This window comes from Sinohyriopsis cumingii, chromosome 12, assembly GCF_028554795.1.
Source record: "Sinohyriopsis cumingii isolate HCF-2022 chromosome 12, ASM2855479v2, whole genome shotgun sequence".
Taxonomy (NCBI): domain Eukaryota; kingdom Metazoa; phylum Mollusca; class Bivalvia; order Unionida; family Unionidae; genus Sinohyriopsis; species Sinohyriopsis cumingii.
The window spans coordinates 107,867,651-107,878,349 of NC_142972.1; positions in this window are offsets into that span (position 1 = coordinate 107,867,651).

A 10,699-nucleotide genomic window follows, 5' to 3' on the forward strand; every position below is an offset into this window, starting at 1 on the left:
CCCATTACGAGTGACAATTTTAAATGAAATCGATTGAACTTATTCCACGAGTTTAAAAAATATAATTTGAAATCAACAAAATGTAAGATTATATCTTTTGCAGTGTGAAAACATTGGTTTTATTTGCTAAATTTCAAAATGTTGTAGTTAACTGACTGAGATGCATTCAGATTCTTTTCTAATAGGGTCGTTATTATTTTATCACCTGCTTGATTGGATAATTTTACTTTAACTTGTTCAGCTTTACTACGTAATAACCATTGTCCTTATATGACGTAATTTATATTTTATTCTGAGATACTGAAATTCATTTGTGGAAGAAAACTAATATAGCCACAATGTCGATGCTACTTTTGGAACTACCGTATTTTTCTGTTTAGTTCATATGTATGCCCTGTCGTAAGTGTTTGAAAACGTTATTTCCAAATTCGTGTCTGTTTCATTGTCTTCTGTTGCTGTTGCGCCTCTCTGTCTGTCTGTCTGTCTGTCTCCAATCCGCGTTAGTAAGGTTTTCCATGCAAACTGACCTATTGCTTAAAAATAAAAGAAAATAAAACTACCATTTCTGTGTGAGTAGCTCTGAAGAAGTAGTTCACACGTAAATGTACAATATTGTATAGTCTTGATGGTGATATCATATCTGGAACTACTTTATCCGCATTTCGAGAATATATCGTCCTTATGTATGTTCTTCGAACTTGTATTTCATATTTACGCCTGTTTCATATTCTTTACTGGTTCTCTCTCTCTCTCTCTCTCTGTCTCTCTCTGTCTCTGTCTCTCTCTCTCTCTCTCTCTCTCCCCTTCACTCTCTCTGTTTCGTAAAGATATCAATAAACTACCCCCTTTATCTCTTTCTCCCGTCCCATTAAGATGAACAGATCTGAAAATGTGTCAACTTCAATCTCTCTTGTATAAATCAGCGTATACATGTTACAAGCTACGGAGAACGATATGCATTTTAAAGACCCCAAACAAAATATTAAATAAATAGCTAATACCATTTATAAGTAAGGAATTTAAGTTTCCTTACAATCATGTTGGGAAGCGACGGAGACGTCGGACATTGAGGAATGATGATTTCAAAGTTAAGACAAAATAATAATCGAAATTTGGGTGCAAAGTCCACTGTCGAACTATACCACAAACTTGCCAAGGTCAAGGTTGTGCTCAAATGTAGAAAAATAACATAACGAACTCAAATCCGTACAAATAATCTCACAATCAACAAAATCGTCTGTTGAAAGTTATTATCCTCTAACGTCTGTCGGATAAAACTTCTCCCCTATGTCCTGCATTATCCCCACCCTCATAATATTTGTGAACCGTACCATAAATGAATTAACAAATAGTTATATATGTTCATTTTCTTATAAGCAAAAGTAAGTAAAGTAAACAATTATACAAACTTTTGAAACCTCGCTGAAACAAAATTATTACATCTGTTAGGAACTTTTCATCCAAGTAGACAATGCAAACTCCAACATTTTGCCTTTCATACACGTGCACACACACACACACACACACACACACACACACACATATATATATTTATATCGTGGGAGGCGCTAAGATAAATTGCTTGTTTTTCTTATTGATGCATGTATTGGTCTTATATCCACTAGATGCGGATTTGTTTCCATCTTTTCGTTCACATGCATGTTATGATATGTGGGAAGACAGACAAACACTTTGAGTTGGCATAGCTGAAGCAAGTTTTCATTTCAAGCATATATTTAGCACAAAGTGATGACAATAGTAGTATTGCAGAAAGATGGATTTACGAAAACTTATTTGGCATAAAGAGAACAGCATACATCTGCAGTATCCGATCAGTAATCAGTGTCTTTTTTTCTATGGTGGGTATTGTCTATATCTTAAATCTAAGAAAATCTTATGGCGATAAATAGTTGTGATTTAAAGTGTTATGATCTCTCTCTCTCTTTCTGTGGATCTCGCTCTGGCGAGCAAAGTTTTCCAATGATCACGCACACGAAAATGAATCCCGGTAATGGTCCTATTTGTCCTGCTGTGTAATTGCAAATTTGCTTAACATGCTAATCTTATTTATGTATATCTGACTGCGTTGAATAATGTCGTGGGGAAACCAGGTTACCATTGTCATGCCTTCATTTGATTTATGCAACATTATTCCGCATTAAGTGTGTCCTTCATTGTGTACCGTAGCTAACATTTCACATTGTTTAAGCAGAGACAATTATAACATATGTGATATATATATATATATATATATATATATATATATATATATATATATATATATATATATATATATATATATATATATATATATATATATATATCTGGTTGACAATGCCTTGAAGGCAGAAGCAGGTTCTTCGGCTGACAGTTCCTTTGACAACAGACACAGAACGTGACAAGGAAGAAATTACATTGGAATGCATAAAGACGAGCTTAATTTGAAACTAATTCACTTAGTTTGCATACGAATATTGAATATCACATAAACCATGACTGCTGCAAAGTCCATCGAGAATTTTAGAGTCATACCGAATGTCATGTCATTCACTCTTTCTAAAGAAATAAAACTTTGACGTCCGAGTAGGTAGTGAAATAGAGGATCAAGAAATCTAATTCACTGAATTATTTGCAAGTTTGAATGTTCTTCTGAAAGTACCACCATACCTGTGATCGTAGAAGCTTCCTACGAAAGTTTTGCTTAATCAATATTCAACAGTGAAAATAGGCCATCACATTATTATTATTTTTTGCATATGATCAACTTTGAGAATGATCACGTGCTTTACACTGCCTTTTCACAACCTCTGTATTATCTAATTGATCACATGATCTGCTCTGTACAAGACTTTGGTATCCTTTATATTAACTGATTTATCAATTTTACTCAACCTATCAAAATTTACAAAATGAAAGATCAGACTTAAATGTCATGCAAGATGTTGTTGAAACAGGCGTTTCATTTGTCTGGTGTTCGTCTATTAATACCGTAATACACCTGCGCCAAAAAGGATATGTTGAGAACCATCTTAGCTAACATGCCACCCCATCTGCAAAACGGCAAAAGGGTTTCTTCGAAGTATCCCATTTGTAACGAAAGTTATGTATGTTTGTTCATAATATTATTTCGCAATCTTTTTATTATGAGACGAACAAGATCATAAAATACAACTGACTCTATTTCCCAATTTTCACGATGGAATGAAGCTTTAATCAACAAGTACAGTATTGTTTATCTACATCCGATTAAAAACATGTATGCTATTATTCTTGCCGCCACAGTTATTTCAGTTTTCTTGAGTTTTAAGTTATAGTACTAGGTTCAGTATTGTCTCTTTACAGAATGTAAATTTAAATTTAGATACTTGCTGCTAACTATGTTATGTTTCGCATCTTTAAAAATAAAAACGCAGAAACATTTGTGGAACTTGTCTACCTAAAAGATAGGTGTACGTTCTTTCTCTTGTCAGCCTATCATCACACCACTATTTTCAAGCATAGAAGAAGGCCTTTTCCGCTTAACACGCAGGCTAGAATTATGAATTTTAAAACCAGTAGAAATAATACCCATATTTACCTTTCTGACTGCATCAGGAAAGTATTCAAGTCGTCAATGTAAGTAAAATACCAGTAAATTAATATTTAACATTCTGGTTAGCTCACACAAAATATATTTAAAATATTGACATGATCCTGACAAATATTTTCCCGAAAGAGAGATTGAACATTTAATTCAAAACTCCCAGGCTACTCAGTGTATATACTTCTGTGACACTCTTCCTAGTTTTGGGCAAATAAATGGATTTAATTGTGACACACTCTTCCTTCTTTTGAAGCTTGTAAATGTAGATAAATATGTGACATTATTCGCTCTCTTTGGACAACTTAGTGGGTATAATTATGTTGTACTCTTTCCTCTTTTGGGCTACTGAATGTATACAACTTGTAACACTCTTCCTTCTTTGCGAGGATTTAAACACTGTATCAACCAATGCCTACAGACTGATTAACATACTGATATTGTTGATTGTATTTAGAAATGGAATACTGAGTTAATTAGAAACGGATTACTGAGTTATGTTTAACGTCAATATAGTTGGATTTGTTCTTTTGCTGGAACATTCTCCAGATAAAAGCCATCGGGAGAAGACGTGTTAAAACTGAATGGCTAAATAGTACCGTTTGAGAGCTCTTTGTATCTGCAGAAATTAACATAGATGCCCAATTCTTATAATGCGTGATCCGTATGGGCTTCTTGAACAACTGTTTGGTCTAATTAAGTTTTCTGCTCTGGGAAATGATACAATTTTCGATTTAGACGCAAACACAAATTCTGACTTTGTGAATTTGTAATAAATATATGCCATCGTTATTTGGGTATGTAGGTCCAAGATGAGAACGACAGACATATGAAACAGTAAGGTGCATATCATGTACAGGCAAGCTTTGTAACAGTATGACATATGAAACAGTAAGGTGCATATCATGTACAGGCAAGCTTTGTAACAGTATGACATATGAAACAGTAAGGTGCATATCGTGTACAGGCAAGATTTGTAAAAGTATGACATATGAAACAGTAAGGTGCATATCGTGTACAGGCAAGCTTTGTAACAGTATGACATATGAAACAGTAAGGTGCATATCGTGTACTGGCAAGATTTGTAACAGTATGACATATGAAACAGTAAGGTGCATATCATGTACAGGCAAGCTTTGTAACAGTATGACATATGAAACAGTAAGGTGCATATCGTGTACAGGCAAGCTTTGTAACAGTATGACATATGAAACAGTAAGGTGCATATCATGTACAGGCAAGCTTTGTAACAGTATGACATATGAAACAGTAAGGTGCATATCGTGTACTGGCAAGATTTGTAACAGTATGACATATGAAACAGTAAGGTGCATATCATGTACAGGCAAGCTTTGTAACAGTATGACATATGAAACAGTAAGGTGCATATCGTGTACAGGCAAGCTTTGTAACAGTATGACATATGAAACAGTAAGGTGCATATCATGTACAGGAAAGCTTTGTAACAGTATGACATATGAAACAGTAAGGTGCATATCATGTACAGGCAAGCTTTGTAACAGTATGACATATGAAACAGTAAGGTGCATATCGTGTACTGGCAAGCTTTGTAACAGTATGACATATGAAACAGTAAGGTGCATATCATGTACAGGCAAGCTTTGTAACAGTATGACATATGAAACAGTAAGGTGCATATCGCGTACTGGCAAGCTTTGTAACAGTATGACATATGAAACAGTAAGGTGCATATCGTGTACAGGCAAGCTTTGTAACAGTATGACATATGAAACAGTAAGGTGCATATCATTTACTGGCAAGCTTTGTAACAATATGACATATGAAACAGTAAGGTGCTATCATTTACTGGCAAGCTTTGTAACAGTATGACATATGAAACAGTAAGGTGCATATCATGTACAGGCAAGCTTTGTAACAGTATGACATATGAAAAAGTAAGGTGATATCATTTACTGGCAAGCTTTGTAACAGCATGACATATGAAACAGTAAGGTGCATATCATGTACAGGCAAGCTTTGTAACAGTATGACAGATGAAACAGTAAGGTGCGTATCATGTACAGGCAAGCTTTGTGCCAGTATGAGCATGGATTAAATGAGCGAACATAGAACTTCTATGGAGCCAGCCTTGTTTTCTTCGAGAGTTCCCAACATGTCCATAGAGGTGTGGTTAAAACGCTCCAACATTATATTTCTTATGATATACACTTGCGTGCGCCTTTTTAACAAAAGCTGGGCTCGATACGATTTTTATGAGCGTTCTTCGTCCCTAGTCACCGTGTATTATCTATGGAATCCATTCTTCTAACAATCCTTTTGCAGTAAATGTGGCAGTCTGGTTTCAAATTGGCTCTTAATTTGCATATCTTTTATAATTGTCTGTCTTGACAGAAATTTTGATAACCCACCTTTAGACTTCGTATCTGAAAGGTAATCTAGACTTACCAATTCAATAAGATGGTTATTACGTATTGTGACCAGTTATGTAGTCGGTATTGGCAATTTCCTCCGTGTGACACAAAGACACACTTTAACCTTTTCAGGTGGCAAGGCAAGATAATATATGGTCTCTCCTTGAAAACTGGATAAATAAGTCTATTGAAATGTCCAATTTTTCCGGTTATCTGAAAATTTATTGAAAATGACACAATAACTACATCATATATTAAGCCTTTCGTGTAAGTATCAACAATTTAAATGCGTTATTGAAACCTTGAATTCCAAATATATAATTATTATATGCATACATCGGCTGAGTTTTCTGTAATGTTTTGAATATAAAGTTGAACGTGATACTGCTATAGAATTTGTACGCTTATATGCATTCTCTGTACTACCGTCAGTTTGCAGTCTTTAGGTAAAGTTTTGTCTACGTGCTGTTACAACTCTATGGTCACAAACTGTTAACAGAACAAAGCAAAATTAACACGTTTTATGAAAATTAACAAACAATTTAATAATCGGAGTTATCAGTGAAAACGTGAGAGGAACTAACAGTATTAAGACGTGAATCTAAACTAATTCTTATAAAAGTCTATGAAAGTTCTAAATGATTGAAAAGTTCCTGATACATTTCAAATCCGGAAATGTGTTTGTCTTTCAAAAACCGTGACGTTGTCAAGACGGTGTTGGATGAAAATTATTTCGAATAATTTATGGCAGTTCCAGGTTAATATTACACTCCAAATAATTTGCACTTTCCTAACAAATGTTTGTCCTCTCGAATAATATCTAAATACACCATAAACAGACTTACAACAGGAATACAAATATGATTCAATCAAAACTCGAATGAAACTGATTGCTTAATTCTCTCTTTATATTCACCGTCTATTGGGACCATATTTCTTAATAGAATCCACGTGACAGAATACACTACACATTTTGTCTCCAATTGGCTTATCCATGTGACCGAGACTAACCATTGGAATGTTATAGAATAATTCAAGAAAAGTGAAAACCCCATCATCCACTGAAAAATTAAGCCATAAACACCATTTAAGTCTTATTATTAAGATTATTATCAAATAAGCGTCAACATATATACGAAAGTGTCTATCAATACATCCCATGCAATAATACACTTTTACCATCAATATGTCCCATGCAATAATACACTTTTAACAGATTCAGGTTACGTAGACACAACTAAATAAATATATTCTATACACTTTACAGATATGAATGAACAAATATAAAAATGAGATAACATCATGTACTATGAGTTACAAACAATATAGATATGCATAACAATGAATAATAATATTAATAACAACAGTAAGTCCCCACTCCATGACTCCAGATTAGAAGTTGCAACTCCAGGAAAAATAGTGGACTATAATATCAGCTAATGCAATTTATCAATCATGTCTGCACTCACAGATTCATCTGTTGTTATGCATGTTTACCTTAGATTTACTCCGTTTGATTATTCACTGGAATTACAAGGTGCTGAATAATATTAATGTATTTTCCAATTTAATAATTTGGATTTTTAGCGACAATGACATTTCGAATTCTATTACAAGACAGCACTAAAGCGAATGCTATAGACATACCTTAATAACGAGAACAAATTACTTATAAAAGACAATACCTAACATATTATTACTGAGATTGAATGAATAAACAGTTCGACGTTATATTCTGTTTAGTTATATTTTCTTTTAAATTTGTCCGTGTTGAGAAATGCTTACTAATCTTTCGTATGTGGAAATTTGTCTTGCAGTGGAAATGAGTCTCTTTTACATTTTCCACATTAACATGTAAATAAGATTTGATTTTGTGGGTATTTCTTAAAATCCGTGTGTGATGAACAACGTTTGCCTATGCCTTTTTGAACGAATTGTTTTGAGGCGTTATAAACATTGTGACAGGACATACGAGCTCGGGGCTATTTTCATGCAATTATATTCTAAATGTTTCCTACATGGTTTGAATGGGTGAGTGATATGTAAAATGGTATAGTTCATACGTTTAATTGAGTTGTATACGATATATTAGCATTCGTACCGTTGATTGTTATCATTCTTACGGTTGATGAAAGTCTATGTAAAATGAGATGATTCATATGGTATGGTCAGATTCATGGAAATTATTACTCATACGGTTGATTCATAAAATGTTACTTCATAAATTGACCAATGATAAGTGTTTCTATCGTTGTTTGGCGTGAGTTTTGTTTTTGTTTTTTGATGAATCACTAAAATGTCCTTGCAACGTTAGAATAATTTCCTAATTGTCCTATAAACTTCGACTAATATAAATGATTTATTTGTTCACATGAAGTACGTATTTTGTCCTGGTTTCAACCGCACTATTTCATGTCTCGATGCTTACTAGTATATAGTCTGAAAATATTCATATTTTGTAAGATATATTTCTTGGTGTTCTAAGAGTCACTATTTTTGTATTCGCCCTTATTACATATTGACACTAGTAACTTATATACAACTTCAAGTTACCTTTTGACTCCGAGGCAGTTCCTATTATATAACACTCACACTATATTGCTTTCACCGGCCAATCCTTTTGTACTCTAATGAATGTTGAGTGAAAATTTTAATAGTTTGTCAAATAAGTAGAATATTTTGTTTTTGCTTAGATGTTTCAAGTGTGATTGCTCTTCATTTCAAATCACATGTGTTAATTTACATTTTAGAACATTTTTATAAGTGCGCTCGTTGTGTTCTGGTGGGTTTGTTTATAATATTCCTTTCTCGTTTATAATAATTGCCTACCTATACACGACACGAAGGTAATGTAAATGCTTTTATGTGAAATTTATCAAACACTGTTATCCCCTCTCAATTTTTGTTTACCTGAGTATGTGAAAAAGGTTTACAGTAGCTACCCGTGAGTCAGTACTTTTCGCTGGTTTTTTATGCGTATTCCTCCTCAACCCAAATATAATGGCCACCGTGTATAACCTATCAAGGAATTAAAAATGACGTTCCACCCATAACTACCAATTATATTTCTGCGCTGCAGAAATGTTCAGTGAAGATATAATTAGGTGGCCGAATACTGTTAAGTTTTAGCAGAGTTTGCTTACTATTTACTGCCAAATAGCATTTTTGTTTATATTTTTAGAACTCTTGACAAGTGTGCTTGTTTTATTTTTTCTTTAAAACAAACGTTCCTCATTCATGACATTTTCCTTGCCTTAATCGAGATGGTGGTATTTTGTGGAAATGTTGAAAAATGCTCATTATCTTGTGCTTTTGTTTAAAAAGAAAAACTTACGTTTGCCAAATCATTATAGTCATTTAAAAGATTATAATCAACATTTGTATAAAATATTACATGGTTAACTTTATGTTTTATGTTATCCAAGATCGTAATGCAGACTTTAGATGGACTTGTTCTCTTTAGCAACTTTGTGACAATATGTAACAACATCTGTATCGGACGTTATAATGTTTAAGAAGCGAGTCATACCTTCAGGGTACTGATTCTAATGTTATGTAAGAGTTCAGTGACGACAGCGACGACAATTCAAACAAGTTCTGAATTATTTAATCAAATTGGATGCACAGCTTAAATGAAGAATTACTCGTCAAAGTGTAACAAATGGCTCTGTTCCCTGACGATCGGTTTCTACCATCCCTATCAGATACAACATGGTCAATACCAAATACCTTGCTTGTAAGGTGGAAAGATGGTTCCAAGTAGGCTGTTTAGTATCTGGTCTAGTGCCATAATGCACACAGATGTACCACAGTACCTAGTTAATATATGATATTATAGGGTGAAACAGTTCTACAGATCCGATATAAGTTCAAAGCCATGGTCATCAAGGCTCGATGAGCATTAAAGCATCGACAAGGGGATCGTTCCATTCCTAATACTCTTCAGTGCTATGATATAGATCTATAAGGTTCCAGTTATCGAACCATTTAGCAGAATAATGGTAGCTTGTGTTGGTCACTTATCAAAGACAAAGTCAGGTACCAAATACTTGTGGACCATAATGTGTGCGTGAACAAAATTCCCAGATGTAATTCATGTGAGGAATATTAAAACTAAAGCAACAGTAAAAGCTTTAATAAAGTTTATTCAGACAATTTGGCCTTCCAAACCTGTAAGATCTGATCAAGGGTCAACTTTTATGTCTGGAATTTTTCAGCAAGTTATACTTGAAGTTGTCATTCAGCTATTCAAGTAAAAATAAAAATTAAGGAATGACAGAGCTACAATGGAAATAAGTTTCAGTTTGGTGCTAGAGTTCTGTCTCTCTTGCTCATTCTTCACAATTTTCTTCAAATTAAGTATTATGGCCCTTCCAAAGTTAAGAAGAAAATAATTGAGTTAAATTACAATAATGATACTCCTGGGATGTAAAAATAATAAAGGAATACCAGCAGGTGGATAGATATAGCCATGTTAATCATGCAATTAATTTTGTTGTACCCGTCTCACGCACTGAGGAATTAAGCAATGGAATGGAATCGGGATGTATTGACTTTGGAGTAACAATACTTTGAATTAAGAAATTATGAATAATCTGGACCAGAAACTTTCACGTTTGAAACAACAAGAAAAGAATCAACGAAAACATTTATTACTTGAATATGAACACTTATTTGTTGATATTCCTACAGGAACCAACAAAATCTACCATGACGTTAAAATGAT